The 22114-nt window shown below is 42.0% G+C and overlaps 1 long non-coding RNA gene and 1 pseudogene across 1 annotated transcript in view; one reads left to right on the top strand and one right to left on the bottom strand.

Annotated features, from left to right (window-relative positions):
* Positions 1–2496: 2496 nt before the first annotated feature.
* Positions 2497–22114, bottom strand: part of LOC129700360 (uncharacterized) — a 40045-nt gene continuing 20427 nt past the window's right edge. The window contains exon 4 of the long non-coding RNA XR_008724045.1: positions 2497–2581. This is a non-coding gene — a long non-coding RNA (uncharacterized LOC129700360). The remainder of the gene's footprint in view (positions 2582–22114) is intronic.
* LOC129700615 (U2 spliceosomal RNA) lies at positions 17067–17180 on the top strand (annotated as a pseudogene).

Genomic DNA, 22114 nt, shown 5'->3' with positions numbered 1-22114 from the left:
CCAGGGGAGATGACTGACTGTGTCTTAACTTCCCCCAAAGAGAAACAGTAAAACAAGTTGAGGGATTATTATCAACCTAGATAATAGATAAAGATGTATGGACGAAGCAATATTGCAGCCATTTTAAATCCTCAATAACAAATTTCTTACATTTTGGTTTCCTTGTTCATGGTAAACAAAACCACTGGAATTGCTACAAGATAATGATAATTATCGCTACAATTATATTCTTGCCGAAAATCACCCTTTCTCATCTGCTTCCAGCTGCTACATGTTTGGAATAGGTGGAAACGTGAGAAATTCTGTTTTCTGTACATGCTCTGCTAATAGTTTGTGAAAACCAGTTTGTAAACTCTGCTTGTGCATTGCACGCATTGAAAAATTGTGGCATGATGCAGTTACACACAAAGACTTATACAGGTTATGAACAGAGAGATTCAACAACGTGAAACTTAACGTTTTTCCTCCCTTCAAACGTTGTCTGACCTGCTGAATATTTCCAGCATTTTTTGGTTTTATTACGGATTTTGATCTCCTCATGATTTAGCCTTTGGATTGCAGAGTCTACAGGACATGTGCAACACATTGCTGTTTGGATATACTGGTCCAAACACCTACTTGACGAATGATAGTAAAATAAGAGTAGAAGCCTGCTCTAGGACAGTGTAGTTCAATGTCCAAGTCAGTGTTCAGTGTTGTACTTCTGTAGTTAAAGTGCTCATCCCAAACTGTAATACTGTCTACTTGATTGCTTTTACTTGATTGCTGGAAAAACAATCCCAGCTTTGGATGCTCACATCCGATGACTCGAGGTTCCTTTTGGAACCATAGACGTGTTTCTTGCCCCCCATTGGCAACCTGCCAAAGCACTCACTTTATTTGAAGTATTGATACCTGCTTATCGCATGGCTTTTGGATTAATGTTTGTGCATCTGGCCCAGGATTTCCAATTGTCATGCACAATATGGATTGCATGTTGTCTGCCTTGGCAGATTGCTGAACCGCTTTGCCTTATATAAAATTGAAACAGGTCCCTTACGCAGTATTGCTTTATTGCATACTTTATATATGGAAACATTGCTTGGCCAGTAGCCATATCTAGACTCAGATGCAATGAGATAACATTATGATTGTGCGCACAGGTTTTGGTTAACAAGGGAGAAAGTCATTGCAAACAAAATGTTCGCTATATTAAAAAATAATCATGAGTTCAAAAGTGTTTCCTTGTCATGTGCACCAGATATGAACTGGAACAATGAAATTCTTACTTGCTGAAACTTTACAGGCACATTAGACCCAACTACAATGATAAATATACAATAAATTAACTGTTATTCTATGTAAACCAAACTGAAATAATCGTACATTTGTTTCAAGGTCAAGCCTGGTATGTAGCAGTAATTATCTCTGTAACAGTTGGTGCCCCAAGATAAGAGTATAACAGGCGTAAAGCCGGATAGTTAGGAAGTTAAGGAAATCTTTATTATGAATATAGCAAGTTATGGAAGTGCTGGGAAGAGATATAGAGAGAAGGCCAATACTGATATTTAATGTTTCAATTAAGTTCCAAGAACAGGAAACAATTGGCGATGCCCAAGCACGTTAGAAAGGATTACTCATCAAATGACTTTTTAAGCTGTACTCGTGTATTTTGCAAAGCACGTAGATACTGATGTAATAGCACAACATTAACTATCATGATTCACAACATATGGATATGACACAACACAACTCTTTGTGGATTTCAACTTAAACTTGTTAAAACTTGCAGCGCCCAGGAGCGAAAAAGAATGCAGAAAGTTGTGACCACTGCCCAGTCCATCATTGGCTCTGACCTCCCCACCATCGAAGGGATCTATCGCAGTCACTGCCTCAAAAAGGCTGCCAACATCATCAAAGACCCACACCATCTTGGCCACAAACTCATCTCTCCGCTGCCATCAGGTAGAAGGTCCAAGAGCCTGAAATCTGGTACATCCAGGTTCAGGAACAGCTTCCCCATAGCCATGAGGCTATTAAACTCGCCATCAAACAAACTCTGAATTATAACAGCCTATTGCACTTTATCTGTTTATTTATGTGTATATATATGGTCTATGCTACATAGACACACTGAACAGTTCTGTATTTATGCTTACAATATTCTGTGGTGCTGCAGCAGGCAATAATTTCATTGTCCTATCTGGGACACATATGACAATAAACTCTCTTGACTTCTTGACCTGACTTGACATACAGTTAAATTTAGTAAGAGATTCATGGACAACATATGTGAAGACTCATGTAAATAATTTGAAAACAAATAAATATTGGAGGTTTCAAGTTATCCAACTTGTGCCAAGAGTAGCAGGTTTTGATGAGCAGATTACATTATCATCTGATAATATCTCAATCTAAGAACTTTACAAATGCGCTATGATAATATTTTATTAAAGCTTAGCAATATTGGTCTTTCAAAACAAAAATAAGAGTGATAGCTTTGAGCAAACTATCTGTGCATACCTCTTCTTCATTCCCAAACGAAATAGAAGTCTCTCTCCGCATTATGATCCTTTCTGGTCAAAGGCAGCAGTGATCACAACTGGATGAAAACCAAAAATAAGTTCTGAATAAATGAAAGGTCAGGAAGCAAAACTGTCTCAAATTGCTTCAAAAGTGGATGAAGGCAGCTGATGTCACACCACTTAAGGATACTGTAGGGCAGATGCCAAAATCTGTCCATAATCATTGGTTTTGAGCATGATCCTAAAGGGGAAGATAGTTAGAAAAACAAAGGGATTTTAGGAGAACATTTCAGAGCCTTGAACCTTGGGACCACAAGGAAATCACAGTCACCAATGATGGAGAAATTAAATTCAGGGTGGGTTACTAGGCCTGAGATAAAAAGAGAGCAGAGAACAGAAGATGGAAGGACAGGCAAGAAATAGATAAAAGGATGAAAACTGGATGGATTTGAGTTTTAAAATTTAAGCTTTGCTTAACTGAAATCCATGTATGTCAGCTGGCCAGAGGGTATCTAATAATGACAAAAGAAAATACAAGAACGTTATTGGTTCTTTGAAGTTTGTTGCAGAATCTCTTCCATGTCAACTTCTGCCTCAAGGGAAGAACACAACTCCAACAATGAAGATGTGCAGGATGGATCTGTAGATGCTGGTTTATACTGAACATAGGCATAAAATGCTGGAGCATCTCAGCGGGTCAGACAGCATCTCTGGAGAAAAGGAACAAGTAACGATTCAGGTCAGAACCCTTCTTCAGACTGAAGACTTGAGTCTGAAGAAGGATTCCAACCCGAAACATCACTTGTCCCTTTACTCCAGAGATGCTGACTGACCTGCTGTATTGTTCCAGCACGTTGTGTCTATTTCCAACAATGAAGATGTGAGGCATTTAGTCAATTTAGCATAATGTTATGTTCCCAGCTGTTGGAAGTTACAAAACAAATACTAGGCTAATATAAAATAAATGTTTTGTAGTAGGTAGCAGAGCAACAGATTTAGAATTTTTGATGGCAAAGAGTTAGCACAAAGTAATATGGCTAAAATTGCAATCCCTGCTAAGTTTGGAGAAAGCATATTCCAAATTATCAAAGCAGTTAGATTTGGTCAACTGCTGGTTGTAATTAAAACTAAAGTTAGAATGGTTGGAGAGTTTGAAACTGGCTCCTTTTCGGAGGCAGATGGAAGGAAAATCAAAAAAGGAGCACCTCTTTTTAAAAAAATGATGACCTACATATTAGGCTGCAATGGTGGCCGAGGATGTGTGGAAGGTAGCTGTTGTGGAGTATCCCTAAATGGCATATTAAATTGGTGGTTTCTTGATGATATCTTTGTGCTCGGCTTGATGCATGCACCCTGGCAGACTACGACAAGCTCAATTCAGAATTGACCAAAAACGTCACAATTTTCAATCATTAACCAAGAACGTCAAAAGAGGCAATTAACTGAGAGTAATTTAAAGAGGTCCAAGGTCTTCAACAGATATTAAATTAACTAAATTATAAATGTCACAAAAATACAAATGAGGAAGACCATGAGATAATTTTTATTCATTAATTCAGAACAAGTTCACACTCCACCAACCTTTCCTTAAAATGATTCCTGCACTTGCCTTCACTTTGCCCAGACATTAATTAAAATTAGTCCAGGAATAGGCTAATATAAATTTGAACTGATATCTTTATGTCCTTGTCCCTTCATATGAAATTGGCATTCAGAATTAGACTTCACTCTTGTCATTCAAGCTAAGATCACCTCCAAGACACCACTATCCCTTTTGTTTCGGGCTCTTGGATGACATTTTTCTTTCCAAATTCAGCTTTCAATTCGGCACACATTTTTTTGCAGAACAAATTATGCTATAAACAGTATGGGGACAGGTAGTTAGCAGATTATGATATCAGTCAGTGTGTATAGAAGATGTAATACTAACACTAATACACTGGAGCTTAATGTTGCAGTTAAATGCATTAATGTTGTGCATGCACTCAGAGACTATAGCATTCAGCACTTGAAACCCATTCAGTTAACGTCATAGGGCGGTCAATTGAGTGAGTGGCCACTTTCTCTCAGCAAGATTCCTCTGCAGCATCAAGTGCTTAGCTGCCTCCCACAAGCTTTGAGGAACTATTACAATAGATGATGGACATACACATGCATCCTCTGATGGAAGGCAAGCTGAACAAGTACCTGTCCATTGGATGAAGCAGTTACATTACTATCGATCCCTGATACGGTTCCTTCTTAATGGATCAAACCTAGTCCCCGATTATATGAGAACTTATGCCATTGCTACCACCGAGGTCAGTTACACAGCTGTTGGTTTCATCATCTATGAGTCTTATTCTAATCGCACAGTACATTATAATCTAGTAACATTTTAAAAAGTGCCAAGTGCACAAGCGTTGTAGGTGTATATAACTGCTACTGCAGACTTGGCCAACACAATAAAATCAGAAGATAGACGGAAAATGCTGGAATAACTCAGCGGGTCAGGCATCTCTTGAAAAAAAGGAATAGGTGACGTTTCAGGTCAAGACCCTTCTTCAGACTCTGAATTCAGGAAAGATCTCCACCGGAAACGTCACAATAGACAATAGGTGCAGGAGAAGGCCATTCGGCCTTTTGAGCCAGCACCGCCATTCAATGTGATCATGGCTGATCATCCCCAATCAGTACCCCATTCCTGCCTTCTCCCCAGATCCCCTGACTCCGCTATTTTTAAGAGCCCTATCTAGCTCTCTCTTGAAAGCATCCAGAGAACCCACCTCCACCGCCCTCTGAGGCAGAGAATTCCACAGACTCACAACTCTCTGTGAGAAAAAGTGTTTCCTCGTCACCTATCCTTTTCCTCCAGAGATTCTGCCCGACCCACTGAGTTACTCCAGCACTTTGTGTCAACTTTAGTATTAACCAGCATCTGCAGTTCTTTGTTTCTACATTGCAAACATAACATATATACAAGTCTACCATATTGTCTAGACTTCGAACTTCTGTTCCTCGTACCCCAAACGCAAATATTGCAAGATTCATTTTGGTAAATGAATGAGAGGTGTCACACCCAACATTAAAACATTAGGGAGACACAAGAAATTGCAGATGCTGGAATCTTGAGGAAAACGCCAAGTGCTGGAGAATATCAAACATGTCAGGCAGCATCTGTACTAGGTAGGGACAGATGACATTTTGGGTCGGAACCCTTCTTTAATTTTATGAATGGCCCTGTAATCTGTCCATTCCTTCCACAGATGCTGCTTGACCTACTACATTCCTCCACCCTTTTGGCTTTCAAACCCAGAAGGATTTCTATTTTTGCACACTTTTTCTTTTCAGTCTTGTAGTATTTGTGTAATTTATGTTTTGCGTGTTGTATGAGTCTGCGTGTCTGATGCCGCTGCAAGTAAGATTTTCATTGTACCTGTACCTCACTGTACCTGCATATGGCTTGGTTTGGTTTAGCTCAACTAGAGATGTGCTTTGCAATTGACCTGGATCTTTCCCTTTTTTTTCCCTTAGTATTTCCTTCTGGACAAATCTCCCCAAAAAAGTACCTGTCATACTATTGTTTAATTTTGTTATTCCAGGAAAAGGATGCTAATAGTTTTCACTCACTTCAACCCAGTCCTTCACCAGTGATTGGGTTTCATCTTCGTGCTTTATGGTGGCATTAACAAAGAGCTACATCCGCTGATCTCAGTTCAATACATCTTCTTGATCCTCATTGTGAAACCTCTTCCTGATACAGAGGATAGGACTTTGTTGCTGAATTCTGTCCGAGTAAAGACTTTTGGCGGTTGGAACGATTTTAACTTGTTGTGTACCTTGCTGGATTTTAGTCAACTCTGAAGGTCAACTGATGGACTTTCAAAAGAATTTGATCATTTGACCTGAAATAAAAATGATCTGTCATTGTCACCAGGTTTCATATTTGTTTGACAGTTCATGCCTTTACATCTGCAGTGATTTTGAAGTATTTCTCCTTTATGTCAATCATGCTATATTCTTGAGTAGTCACATTTATTTCTGGTGTGCTGCTTGTTTTTGAAATCTTCAATTTCTCTAAATGTCTTCAAGTTCTCAACCTTTGAACATTTGCTCTGATGTTAATTTGATTAAGTTGGAAGTTCAGTTGAAAGGTTTAGTTGGCAAGGTTGAAAGACTTTGGCTTTCCACAACACCGCCAATGGATTGGCACCTTTTTATTTCAATGGGATCATTGTTCCATTTCTCATGTATAGTTTTTTCTGTTTTTTCCTTAAATAACGGACACTATTTATTTGATGGGGCATCATCTATGGAGCGAAGGAAATAGGCAAAGTTTGGGGTCGATATCCTTCTTCAGACTGAAGAACGTTTCGGGTCTGAAGAAGGGTGTCGACCAGAAACGTTGCCTATTTCCTTCGCTCCATAGATGCTGCCTCACCCGCTGAGTTTCTCCAGCATTTTTGTCTAGGTTTGATTTTCCAGCATCTGCAGTTCCTTCTTAAACTATTTATTTGATATTGATAGGATTTCTTTGTACGCAGCTTTCTTTGATGCATGTTATATCTTTTTACCTAGTTTGTGTCAGTGTCAACTCCCCTTTTTTTTCTTTCTTGCTGCCTTACTTGCAATCTTTGCAAATTTGTCACCATTGTCAGTGGTGTGGATCCATCAAATTGCTTCTCAAATTCAAGCAACAGAACAGTTTCCTCTTCCAAGCAAATGATTTCCTGCCCTGTTTTCATTTATCAAGAAAGTTGCTACTCTCGTCTCATTCTTTACTTTACCTATTGATGGTGGCACCTACGCTTTCTGGTAAGCTGAAACTCATCTTTTGCAGGAAGATCTACATTCAAACTCTTTTCTCATTTGGCCCATGATATTTGTAAACTGGATGCTTTACATAATAATGTGCAATCCATTAAAATATACCCAAATTGTGCATTTGCCGCAGGTGATCTTTAATAAGTATACCTGATGCTATTTGGTTACGTGTATTCTAAACAGATAGTTGCAAGTACATTGTCCCATTTGTCAATAACAAGCTGGTCAACAGACCAAAATATTGGTCGATATTCTCTCTCCAAATGGACGATGCTCTATGTATTGATGAAGTTCCTCACTGGGAGACCTTTTGGTACCTCCCAACAAAGGTTCAGCTTCCTCTGTAATCCATTGCCTTGCCCTCATCCTGGTAGCAGGGAGTCTGGGATTTGGTCAGAGCGTTTACCAACTCATTTTGGAATTCACTGCACTCTTTTCTCAATCTTATCTGGGTGTTAATGTTTGCCGTGAGCCTGTCCAATGTTACAGGCAGCAAAATTGTTGTTTGCGCAGTGATATGCTCATTACATGTGGCAACAATGACAGTCATTACATACGCATTTTCCTTGCCATTGTGACTAATGGGGCATGCAACAAGCTGTGTATTATCTCAGATTCTCCTCATTAGTCTGGCTGGAGGAGGATGTTTCCACTGGACCTGCAAGTTGAGAATCCGCATTTGTGTAGAGCATGCATTTTTCAGTTGTATTGCAAGCACTGCTAAGGAACCAAATCTTCATCCAACTATATGTGCATGGATTTTGACACATTTAAAAACATTTTAAATGAGACATGCACTGTGTTTGTTTTGCTTGTTTTTCAAGATCTCTTCAATGACCATTACTCTTCGGGACAATATTTCTTGAAAGTAATTTTTCTTGAAAGGTAGGATGAGCAGAGGAACATGGGAAATACAAACTGCTTGAAGCGAGGCAGAGACCAATGGAAAACAATAGTCAACAAGTATTCACAAAATAAATCTGCATGAGCACCTCTTCAAGAAGCAGCTGCAATTTATGAAGGACACCCTCACTGAGACATGCCACATGTTCCAACAACTATTGTACAGTAGAGTGAGGACCATATGTTTTAATACAGTTTATTGTCACATGTACCGAGGTACAGTGAAAAAACGTTTTTATTATACGCTATCCAGTCAGTGGATAGCCAATACATGATTACAATCAAGCCGTGCACAGTGGACAACTACGCGATCACCCGGTTGCCAAACACTTTAACTCCCCTTCCCATTCCCATACTGACCTTTCTGTCCTGGGCCTCCTCTACTATCAGTGTGAGGCCAAATGTAAATTGGATGAACAGCACCTCATATTTAGCTTGGGAAGCTTACAGCTAACACTGTGAGGGAGTGGTTAAGCATTTAAACATTTTTTGTCACTGCTCGTTGTTAAGAGATAGCTGATAAGGGTGTGGTGCACAGAGCAGTATATATGAGGCAAGTGATAGAGTTGGTGCGACATTTGAACCTTCACTTGCTGACTTTGTGCATGTGTGAGAGATCATTGAACATTTTGTGGCATTTTGTGCCACACGCCCAATGTCTTCAGTTTTTAAAGTAAACTTATTAATCTTTTGGCATCTGGACATCGCTGGCATAGCCAACATCTATTGTCTATTCTGCTTTAGTGGGTAATGATGAGCTTCCTTCCACAACTGTTGTAGTCCTTCTCTTGAAATGTTGTAATGTACAGATTTCCTGAGGTGATGGGAGGAGAGGAAATGGTGATATATTTCAAGTGGGGATGGTGGGTGACATAGAAGGAAACCTTTTTTGCTTAGACCATTGTAGTCTACCTGTCATTTGCATAATTTTCATTTGTAGTATCATATGTATTTCATTTGTAGTATCATTTAAAATCATATTATGTTTGCCAAAGAAAAATAGCAGTGATGTAGCATTGAAGACAGGCAAAACCTCCAAATTGGATGAATTTCATCTTAAGAATTTAAAAATAGATGTAAACAGAATTTTCAAAAGCTCTCTTAATGAAGGAGCCATTCCTTTGGAATGGAAAATAATGCATGACACTCTGCTATATAAGATACAAAAGGGAAATCAGCGAATTGCAAAGCATTTAACAATATCTATTTCGGTAAATCAAATTGTTAAATAAACATAAAGTGGCTAAACATTCAACACTTGATTAAGAAGAGCCAACATATATTTGTAAAGGGGAATTTAAGAATGTTTGTTTTGTAAGGTCATAAGTGATAGAATCAGACAATGGCTGACAATGGCTGATCTCTCTCTCCCTCCTAACTGCATTCTCCTACCTTCTCCTCAAATCCCTGACACCCGTACTAATCAAGAATCTATCCATCACTGCCTTAAAAATATCCATTGACTTGGCCTCCACAGCCTTCTATGACAATAATTCCACAGATTCAACACCATCTGACTAAATAAATTCCTCCTCATCTCCTTCCTAAAGGAATGTATTTTAATTCTGAGGCTATGACCTCAAGTCCTAGACTATCCCACTCGTGGAAACATACTCTTCACATCCACTCTATCCAAGCCTTTAACTATTTGGTACGTTTCAATTAGGTCCCCCTCTTTCTTCTGAACTCCATCGAGTACAGGTCCAGTGCCGTCAAACGCTCATGATACAATAGGTTAACCCACTCATTCCTGGGATCATTCTTGTAAACCTCCTCTGGACCCTTGAAATTGCTCACAACACTCCAAATGCAGCCTGATCAGCGCCTTTTAGAGCCTGAACATTACGTCCCTGTTTTGTGTTCTGGCCCTCAAGACCTTATGGAAGGTGCAAGTTGGATATGATGTACTCTATCATTCCTAGGAGGAAGAAAGATTCCAAGGGGAGTAAGGGACGACCATGGCTGACAAGGGATGTCAGGAACAGTATAAAAATTAATGCGAAGAACTACAACGTAGCAAAGATGAGTGTGAAGCAAGAGGATTGGGTAATGTTTAAAGAACAATAGAAGATAACCAAAACGACAATATGGGGAGAAAAGATGAGGTACGAAGGTAAGCTAGCCAAGAATATAAAGCAGGATAGTAAAAGCTTCTTTAGGTATGTGAAGAGGAAAAAATTACTTAAGACCAAAGTTGGACCCTTGAAGACTGAAAAAAGTGTATTTATTATGGGGAACAAGGAAATGGCAGATGAGTTGAACAGGTACTTTGGATCTGTCTTCACTAAGGAGGACACAAACAATCTTCCTGATATAGTAGTGGCCAGGGGATCTGGGGTGACGGAGGAACTGAAGGAAATCCACATTAGGCAGGAAATGGTGTTGGATAGACTGATGGGAATGAAGGCTGATAAATCCCCAGGGCCTGATGGTCTGCATCCCAGGGTACTTAAGGAAGTGGCTCTAGAAATCGTGTATGTATGGTGATAATTTTCCAATGTTCTATAGACTCAAGATCAGTACCTGTGGATTACCATATAACCATATAACCATTACAGCATGGAAACAGGCCATCTCAACCCTTCTAGTCCGTGCCGAACACATAATCTCCCCTAGTCCCATATACCTGCGCTCAGACCATAACCCTCCATTCCCTTCCCATCCATACAACTATCCAATTTATTTTTAAATGATAAAAACGAACCTGTCTCCACCACCTTCACTGGAAGCTCATTCCACACAGCCACCACTCTCTGAGTAAAGAAGTTCCCCCTCAAGTTATCCCTAAACTTCAGTCCCTTAATTCTAATGTCATGTCCCCTTGTTTGAATCTTCCCTACTGTCAGTGGGAAAAGCTTTTCCACGTCAACTCTGTCTATCCCTCTCATCATTTTAAAAACCTCTATCAAGTCCCTCCTTAACTTTCTGCGCTCCAAAGAATAAAGCCCTAACTTGTTCAACCTTTCTCTGTAACTTAGTTGCTGAAACCCAGGCAACATTCTAGTAAATCTCCTCTGTACTCTCTCTATTTTGTTGACATCCTTCCTATAATTAGGCGACCAAAATAGTACACCATACTCCAGAATTGGCCTCACCAATGCCTTGTACAATTTTAACATTACATCCCAACGTCTATACTAAATGCTCTGATTTATAAAGGCCACCACACCAAAAGCTTTCTTTACCACCCTATCTACATGAGATTCCACTTTTAGGGAACTGTGCACAGTTATTCCCAGATCCCTCTGTTCACCTACATTCTTCAATTCCCTTCCATTTACCATGTACGTCCTATTTTGATTTGTCCTGCCAAGATGTAGCACCTCACACTTATCAGCATTAAACTCCATCTGCCATCTTTCAGCCCACTCTTCCAACTGGCATAAATCTCTCTGTAGACTTTGAAACTCTACTTCATTACCCGCAACCCCACTTATCTTAGTGTCATCTGCATACTTACTAATCCAATTTACCACACCATCATCCAGATCATTGATGTACATGACAAACAACAATGGACCCAACACAGATCCCTGTGGCACCCCACTCGTCACTGGCCTCCAACCTGACAAACAACCATCCACCATTGCTCTCTGGCATCTTCCATTCAGCCACTGTTGAATCCATCTTGCTACTCCACCATTAATACCCAACCATTGAACCTTCTTAACTAACGTTCCATGAGGAACCTTGTCAAAGGCCTTACTGAAGTCCATGTACACAACATCCACTGCTTTACCCTCATCAATTTCCCGAGTAACATCTTCAAAAAATTCAAGAAGATTAGTTAAACATGACCTTCCAGGCACAAATCCATGTTGACTGTTCCTAATCAGACCCTGTTTATCCAGATGCTTATATATATTATCTCTAAGTATTCTTTCCATTAATTTGCCCACCACTGACGTCAAACTAACAGGTCTATAATTGCTAGGTTTACTCTTAGACCCCTTTTTAAACAATGGAACAACATGCGCAGTACGTCAATCCTCCGGCACTATTCCCGTTTCTAATGACATTTGAAATATTTCTGCCATAGCCCCTGCTATTTCTACACTAACTTCCCTCAATGTCCTAGGGAATATCCTGTCCGGACCTGGAGACTTATCCACTTTTATATTTCTCAAAAGTGTCAGTACTTCCTCTTCTTTGATCCTCATAGTTTCCATAGCTACTCTACTTGTTTCCCTTACCTCACATAATTCAATATCCTTCTCCTTGGTGAATACCGAAGAAAATAAACTGTTCAATATCTCCCCCATCTCTTTTGGCTCTGCAGATAGTTGTCCACTCTGACTCTCTAATGGACCAATTTTATCCCTCGTTATCCTTTTGCTATTAATATAGCGGTAGAAACCCTTCGGATTTACTTTTACCTTACTTGCCAAAGCAACCTCATATCTTCTTTTAGCTTTTCTAATTTCTTTCTTAAGATTCTTTTTACATTCTTTATACTCCTCAAGCACCTCATTTACTCCATGCTGCCTATAATTATTGTAGATCTCTCTCTTTTTCCGAACCAAGTGTCCAATTTCCCTTGAAAGCCATGGCTCTTTACAATTTTTACGATTTCCTTTCAACCGAACAGGGACATAAAGATTCTGTACTCTTAAAATTTCACCTTTAAATGTACTCCATTTCTCTTCCACATATTTCCCATAAAACAAACTGTCCCAATTTACTCCTTTTAAATCCTTTCGCATCTCCTCAAAGTTAGCCTTTCTCCAATCAAAAATCTCAACCCTAGGTCCAGTTTTGTCCCTCTCCATAATTATATTGCAACTAATGGTATTGTGATCACTGGACCCGAACTGTTCCCCAACGCATACCTCTGCCACCTGACCCATCTCATTTCCTAACAGGAGATCCAGTACCGCCCCTTCTCTAGTAGGTACTTCTATGTATTGTTGCAAAAAACTATCCTGCACACATTTTACAAACTCCAACCCATCCAGCCCATTTACAGAATGTGGATTGGAGGGTAGATAGTGTTATCCCACTTTTTTAAGAAAGGCGGGAGAGAGAAAACAGGGAATTATAGACCTGTTAGCCTGACATTGGTGGTGGGGAAGACGCTGGAGTCAATTATAAAAGATGAGATATCCGAACATTTGGATAGGAGTAACAGGATCGGTCCGAGTCATCATGGATTTACGAAGGGGAAATCGGGCTTGACTAATCTTCTGGAATTTTTTGAAGATGTAACTTGGAAAATGGACAAGGGAGAGCCAGTGGATGTAGTGTACCTGGACTTTCAGAAAGCATTTGATAAGATCCCACATAGGAGATTAGTGGGCAAATTTAGGGCACATGGTATTGGGGGTAGAGTGCTGACATGGATAGAGAAGTGGTTGGCAGACAGGAAACAAAGAATAGGGATTAACGGGTCCCTTTCAGAATGGCAGGCAGTGACTAGTGGGGTGCCGCAAGGCGCGGTGCTGGGACTGCAGCTATTTACAATTTACATCAATGATTTGGATGAAGGGATTCAAAGTAACATTAGCAAATTTGCAGAACACAAAGCTGGGTGGCAGTGTGAGGAGGATGCTATGAGAATGCAGGGTGATGTGGACAGGTTGGGGGAGTGGGCAGATGCATGGCAGATGTTTAATGCAGATAAATGTGAGGTTAGCCACTTTGGTAGCAAAAACAGGAAGACAGATTACTATCTAAATGGCGTCAAGTTGGGAAAAGGGGAAGTACAACGGGATCTGGGGGTCCTTGTACATCAGTCTATGAAAGTAAGCATGCAGGTACAGCAGGCAGTGAAGAAAGCGAATGGCACGTTGGCCTTTATAACAAGAGGAATCGAATATACGAGCAAAGAGGTCCTTCTGCAGTTGTACAGAGCCCTAGTGAGATCACATCTGGAGTATTGTGTGCAGTTTTGGTCCCCTAATTTGAGGAAGGACATTCTTGCTATTGAGGGAGTGCAGCGTAGATTTACAAGGTTAATTCCCGGGATGGCGGGACTGTCATATGCTGAGAGAATGGAGCAGCTGGGCTTGTACACTCTGGAGTTACAATACAATACAATACAATTTATTTGTTGTCATTTGAACCTCATTGAGGTTCAAACGAAATGTTGTTTCTGCAGTCATACACACAAGAAAAAAGAACCAAGACACAACACAATTTACACAGACATCCATCACAGTGAATCTCCTCCTCACTGTGATGGAAGGCAAAGTCTTATCTCTCCCCTGCACTCCCCATTCTCCTCCCGATGTCAGAGTCAAAGCCCCCGGCGGGCGATGGTAAATGTCCCGTGGCCATTTAAACCGCGCCGGGTGATGCAAGGCCACGCTCCGGGTCTTGGTGTTGGAGCCCCCGGCGGGCACTAACAAGTCCCGCAGCCATTCAAAGCCGCGCCGGGCGATGATGTAAGGCCCCGCTCCAGGTACTCTTCAACCCCGCAACTCGGGCGGGAGAAGTCGCCGTTGCGGAAGCCCCGAAAAGCGGTCTCCCAGCAGGGACCCGCGGGCTCCCGGTGTCACCGTCCACCAGACCTGCGGTTGGAGCCTCCGAATCTCCGGGATCGAGTTGCAGCAGCGCGCCACCACCGCTCCGCCCGCTCCGAACTCGGCCAGCACCGCGATGGTGAGTAGGTCCGTAGCTCCGCGACTGGAGCCCCAGGTCGTTCCGGTTGGAGGCCGCCCACGGTGCTCGGCCCCAACGACAACGGAGACCCGACAGAGAAAAGGTCGGGTCCTCCGTGCAGGGGAAAGATTTTAAAAGTTTCCCGCACCCCCCGCCCCCCCACACACATACCCAGTTAAAAAATAAAAACTACATTCAAACGAGACAAAAAATAATAAAAAGACAGACGGACTGCAGTGGCCGCTGCGACGCGAGTCGCGCCGCCCACCCGGAGTTTAGAAGGATGAGAGGGGTTCTCATTGAAACATATGAGATTGTTAAGGGTTTGGGCACGCTAGAGGCAGGAAACATGTTCCCGATGTTGGGTAGTCCAGAACCAGGGGCCACAGTTGAAGAATAAGGTGTAAGCCATTTAGAACGGAGACGATGAAACACTTTTTCTCAGTGGTGAGTCTGTGGAATTCTCTGCCTTAGTGGAGGCAGGTTCTCTAGATGCTTTCAAGAGAGAGCTAGAAAGGGCTCTTAAAAATAACGGAGTCAGGGGATATGGGGAGAGGGCAGGAACAGGGTACTGATTGGGGATAATCAGCCATGACCAAATTGAATGGCGGTGCTGGTTCGAAGAGCCGAATGGCCTTCTCCTGCACCTATTGTCTATTGTCTTTCTATTGACTTCAAAAAGGTATTTGATAAAACTCCTTATTAAAGACCACGAGCAAATGTTGAAGCTCTTGGAACTGCAAATTACTTACCTGCTAAAGATATTGACAGATAAGAAGGAAATAGAGGGGGGTGATTATGGATGGCCACTTTGATGTGCATTTTTTGACTCACTGTGACTCACAAAGATCTGTAATGGCAGAAAACCACATACATAATGAAGACATAAAGCTATTGAAAAGGATAGATAAAAACATACAATTTTACTTCGGAGTCACGTAAGTGACTACGTGAAGAACCCGTCCAGCACGCATGCGCGACAGACAAGAAGACTCGCCACCCGAGAACCGCAGAAATGCCGCCCGAAAACGGCAGGATGCCTCTAGCAGCAAAGCCAGCAACCAAACCTCGGGCTGGAGACTACACGGAAGATGGAACCGGCACTTCAAACTACCGCCCGAGAGCAAGTGTCTGTTCTCCAAGCGTAGAGTAAGGTTGTGGAGCCAAAAACTCCAGCGAGACTTGCCTCAGGAGCAGGGGCAAGCTCGCCAAGGGAGCATAACACTCCCACTCCAGTGCACTACAGCACTGGCCATCTCCCTTATCGAGGGATCGATGGCGACCAGAGCTGGGCTGGTCAAGAAGAGGGGTCACTGGCTGAACAACATCGGGAGTATGCTTGAGGTACAGGATCAGGAAGAGCTGCTGGGTGTGGCAGCTATGTGGCTCCACCACTAGCGAGATGGCTTTTCAGTCTCAACTGACGGCCAGCTCACTAGCTGTTCTTTTCAAAAAACCTCTTCAAGACATGTAGTCATGAGGCGTTGGATTTCATCACGCCTCCCCTAAATTGCATTTACTCAAAGTGCCCACCATTATTGGGGGGTACATTGAGCATAGCTTTTTAAAACCCAAATATCTTAAATTGCATTTGATACCCCTGACGTCGGCTATCATTTTTGCATACTCATTCCAGAGGGGCAGGGTAGTATGGCAAAACACCTGACCCTACTGTTCACAGTATACTCCGCAACTTCTCGAAGGAAATTATAAAACCTGCCCTCAACCTAAAAAATTCACAGGACTGTGAGAACGCCGACCTCACAACCACACATCCTGCTATCTGGCTAAGTTACCAAACCAAGCCTAAGAAACTGGACGAAGTATCCAAAATATTCGGCATCAAGAGGGCAGGGCCTGGAATGAGCACCACACAAAACCAGACAGCAGTACCTCCACGCGTCCACCAGTAGGCGTCTACTTAATAGTACTGGTGAAAGCTCGGGGCCCGCATGCCAACCCCCGTAAGCCCTTTCAGGCCAGGGTCCAGAGCGGGCCCCATGGAAAATGCGCCACCCCCCAACAACACCATCCCTACAGACAAGGAACCAGAAACCGAAGAAATGAACACACCACTAAAACAACAGTGAAGACAGATAAGTATGGTTCCTACCATCACATAAAAGGTGAAGGGTTTGTACTAACAGGGGGGGGGGGGGGGGGGGGATCACACCTGGGTTGGGAACATGAAGAACTATCACACTTGGTAGTTATATACCAAAAGTATTCAAGGATAAAAATTGAATTAAGAAACCCATCACTTCTCGGCCTTTTGGCTAAGATCAAGTGTAGTATCTGTTCTTATCAGTTTAATATCTGATACGTCCCTTACCTAGGGACCATATATTACCAGTTCAGCATGCACCCCAAAGGGGTCCACCCTCTCACTAAAAAAGAACATGAGGGACTAGCTAACTGGAGAAGATATACTAGGGGTCATAAAGAAGCCTAATATGAACCTTTGGTACCAACAAACCCAAGATGGTGAATGTCGCACCATCATTGATATACAAGGGGTCATAAGAAGCCCAATATGAACCTTTGGTACCAAAAAACCCAAAGATGGTGAATGTCGCACAATCATTGACTTTACCACTTGAGTATTTCACCAGGTTACACACTTATGGAAAATTGTAACTGCTAACCATGGATTTCCTAGGATACTTTATGGTAGACATCAACTTAAAAGATGCATACTATTCAGTGCCCATTCATAAAATTTCGGAGATACCAATTTACCTCGATGGGTAACTATGGCAGTATAAATTATTGACAATGGCTAATATGAGCCAAAACTGTTCCCAGATATTCAAACCAGCACTGACACTATTAAGGAACATATCGTCATGGCATGTCTCTATGATATTAACAACAGACAAATCCATGGGAATAGCTAATCAGCAACATTAGCTACTAAAACCTATTTAGCCTGAGCCTGTCATACAATCCAGATAGATCTACGTTGACACCATCCACAACTATTGACTATCTGGTATTCAATTAACTCTACCCACTCATCTATAACATTGCCATAAGGAGAGTCAGCATATGACACAACCTGTAACAATTAATGGTATCAATCAACCAACCATTCAACAAGTGGCTGGAGTAATTGGGAGTTAGTAGCAGCATTACCAGCTACTTAACTTAAACCTTTCCATTAGAGCTAAGGTGCTAATTTTTAAACTAAATACCCATACCCAGAACATGGTGGCAAATGGACTAATCTGGAGTCGTTATCACTATAGACACTGGGCATAAACCTAGTTGGAAATATTGAGTACGTTCTATTGGTAAAAGCATATTATTCAGTAGTGCACCATTTTGCATGTTTGTTTATAAATTAACAACATCACAGTGGTGGCATATACCAACCACTTGGGCAGAATAAAATCGATATCATGTGACAATTTATTTAACAATTGGTAACCGTATGTCGTCAAACATATTCGACCATCAGCAAACCTACCTGCCAGGTGAATTAAATACTGTAAACAGACATATTAAACCAAAGTATTTGCTGAAATTACAAAGCAATATGGAACACCAGATATCGATTTCCCTGTATTTCAATTGAATCACCACGTACCGATGTATGTCGCATGAAACCAAACTTTGAGGCAGCGGCAATGAATACATTCCCGCTGAACTGGGGGGGGGATCTAATCTCTATGTTCTCCCCCCTTTTTTCCTACCTCATCAGTCAGGTTCTACGGCCTCATCAGTCGGGTACTACGCAAACCCACAGTCATGGTTCCCAGTGGTCCTCGACATGGTCATCAAAGCCCTAATGATTTTCCCAATAGCCCAGACTTATCAACTCACCCAGTTTCAGGCATAAGCCACCCATGCTACGATAAATTAAACTACTGGGTTGCAGATTTGAAAAGACCATTACTGGGCCTGGGTTGCAGAATTGGGAAGACCACTGCTGGGCCTGGATTGTCAAATAGCACTATCAACACGATGATAGCATCCCATCACATATCCACTAGGGAACATACTTGGCGAACATCAAGAAGTGGGAAGATACTATTCAAATACAGGAACTACATACTCAACTACAACACAACCTGTACTGGAGTTCCTGGCAGGTCATCACCACAATGAGGGACTCAGCTACTGCGCCATCAACACAGCCAGAAGTGCTCTGTCAGCCTACTTAACTCAGGCACCAGGACAACAGGCCATAGGGTACCACCCACTGGTGATCAAATTCAGGAGAGGCATATTCAACTCTAATCCCCCAGACCTAGGTACACACAAATCTGGGATGTCAGTGTGGACCTGACGTACCTTAGGGGATGGTCACCAGCCAGGTCCCTCAACCTGGAACAGCCCACCCTGAAGACGGTCATGCTGATAGCCTTGTCTCAGCACAAAGAGTCCAGTTCCTCCATCTACTACAATTGGTCAATATGGTTTACTAGACCGTGTTACATTTACCACTAGGGGCTGGTCAAACAGAGCAGACCAGGAACATCAGGTCTAGTCATGGAATTCCGGGCATACCCACCTGAACCACGGTTATGTGTCATGACCCACTTATTGAACTACATCGACACAATAAGTAATCCTCGAGGGAGAGAAAAAGCCTTATGGGTCAGCCACAAGAAACCTTATGGTCGGGTGACGAGCCAAACTATCTCAAGTGGCTCAAGCAGGTACTGGGAGTTGCTGGAGTACATACTAACGTGTATAAATCTTACTCCACCAGGGTAGCATCCACATCAGTGACTAAGAGGATGGACGTGCCTATGGACCACATCCTGGCTACAGCGGGGTAGTCTAGGGAGTATACGTTCCAAACTTTTATAACAAGCCGCTGGCAGAACCTGTATCGTTTGCAGAAAAAGTATGAGAATCTGCAAAAAATATATAATTTAAGCCCGGGGGAGCATTTTGGTCTTGTTATTGTTAATAACACCATTATTGTTTTACAAACAGATTCATGGTTGATTACGATAACATACTTCCTCTCTCGAATTACTTCGGCAGCGCGTGCAGTATGAACTGTTACAACGGTTTGAAATCACAGAGCTTTAAAATCTTCACGTAGTCACTCACGTGACTCCGAAGTAAAATAGTAAGATTAAACGAGAACTTACCAGTTTGAAGTTTGATCTGTATTTTATGAGGAGTTACGATGAGGGATTACGTGCCCTCCGCTCCCACCCTCAATAATAGAGATCAAACTGGTGTCTAAGCTCTCCTTTTCTTTACTATATTTATTTCAATTACTGTGTCTTTCTGTGATTCCACACCACTGCTTCGAAGTATGTCACGCAAGCGTGCTGGACGGGTTCTTCACGTAATCCCTCATCGTAACTCCTCATAAAATACAGATCAAACTTCAAACTGGTAAGTTCTCGTTTGATCTTACTATTAAATACACAGAAAACAATTGTAAAATAAAATTATTTCAATGTAGGCAACTATTAGGTCACTTCAAAAAAGGTAGGACTGAGAATTTTTGTAATAAGTGGGCAGCACGGTCACGCAGCGGTTGACTTGCTGCCTTACAGCGCCAGAGACCCGAGTTTGATCCTGACTACAAGTGCTGTCTGTATGGGATTTTAACGTTCTTCCCGTTCTAGGCCTTCGGTTTCCTCCCACACTCCAAAGACGTACAAGTTTGTAGGTTAATTGGCTTCGTAAAAATATAAATTGTTCCAAATGCGTGTAGGATAGTGTTGGTGTGGGGGGATCAGGAGTTGGCACGCATTTGGTGGGCCGAAGGGCCTGTTTCCGCGCAGTATAAACTAAACTAAAAGATCAATAACGGGAAAGGTCCAACGTAAATTCAAGATCCATCTACATGGAGCAAATAGTCACAGACAGTTGCAGAACAAAATCAAACAGGCTGACAGAATGCTGGCCATATATTTGTGGGACAAGAGGATGTGTAGTTAGGGGGGGGGGGGGTGGGGAGAGGAGAGGGATGGCATTTCACTGTTTAAGCTTACATTGGTAGAAATATATTTTGAGCAGTGCAAAACCAGCATTTGGACTGTTATGAAAACTAACACATTCTATCTTATGACTGCATGACATTAATGGAACCGCATGACATCCATAATTGAGATCGCTATCAACCTCAATACATTGATACTTATCCTCGGTGTCACGAGTGAATGAGCTGCTGAGCAAAGAATGCCCATGTCAACCGGATTCAGTGGCTGGTCTGCTAAGACTGACTGCAGCGAGTATATTAGTTCATTAATTGAAATGCTATCAATAAGATTTGTTTCCCTTGGGCTGATAAAAGATGAAAGGGGGAGAGTAAGTCAGCCAGGAATCTATTCATGATCACCATAGGAAAGTACACGCTGGACATTCAGTGAGAACATGATCATAATTCACCAATATTTTCATGGTGGACTTTACAACCAAACCCATTGCATAGACTGCCTGACATTTGCACAGGTTGTGGAGATACAGTATGTGAAACTATCTAAGTGTCTGTGGGAATCCAGGGTTGTCAGCTCTCCGGCATTGGACTGGAGTTTTTAGGAATTAAAAAGATAACTATGCACCATTGTGAGCAACACAGGAGAGAAAAAACATTGAGACTTCTACAAGATGAAGCATTACTCTCTTCCCTATTTTCACTGAGACCATTTGTTTTATTTGTTTCTAAAAATATGTTGATATTGAAGACTATTGACTGGTTAGAACAGTTGGTGGGTGGGTTTAAGTTTTAGAAACATAGAAAATAGGTGCAGGGTAAGACATTTGGCTTTTCGATTCTGCTCTGTCATTCACTATAATCATGGTTTATCATCCATCACGGTACAAATTCCAGCTCTCCCCATGTGTCCCCAATGCCTTTTCAGAATGAGGAAATTCTCCTTGTCTCAGCCCCAGTGACAAACAATTTCTTGACATTGTCCATCCCTTCCCCTATCATTAGCTGGACTCATTGCATCCCTCGCCCCACCTGGTCCATCTGCCCATCACTCCCATACCTGCCTACTTGGGTTTCCATCCCCTTCCCCAGCCAACTCTTTCTGCCCATCATCCTTGCTTTATCTGGTCCCACCTGTCACCTTCATTTCTGTATACTCTCCATCTTCCCTCTATTCCCTCAGAGGATTGTCGGCTGCCCTCTCCTTACCTTGGAGGACCTACACAGTTCCCGCTGCACCAAAAAAACCCAGAATATAATAAAGGACATCTCCCACCCCGGACACTCCCTGTTTGAACTGTTGCCGTCAGGCAGACGGTACAGATCCACAAGGACAAGGACAAATAGACTACAAAACAGTTTTTACCCCACTGCTATAAAAGCACTAAATGTGGCC

Source organism: Leucoraja erinacea, chromosome 9 (genome assembly GCF_028641065.1).
Source record: "Leucoraja erinacea ecotype New England chromosome 9, Leri_hhj_1, whole genome shotgun sequence".
Taxonomy (NCBI): Eukaryota; Metazoa; Chordata; class Chondrichthyes; order Rajiformes; family Rajidae; genus Leucoraja; species Leucoraja erinaceus.
Note: the sequence above shows the minus strand (reverse complement) of the source record. Positions and strands in the feature narration are given on the sequence as shown.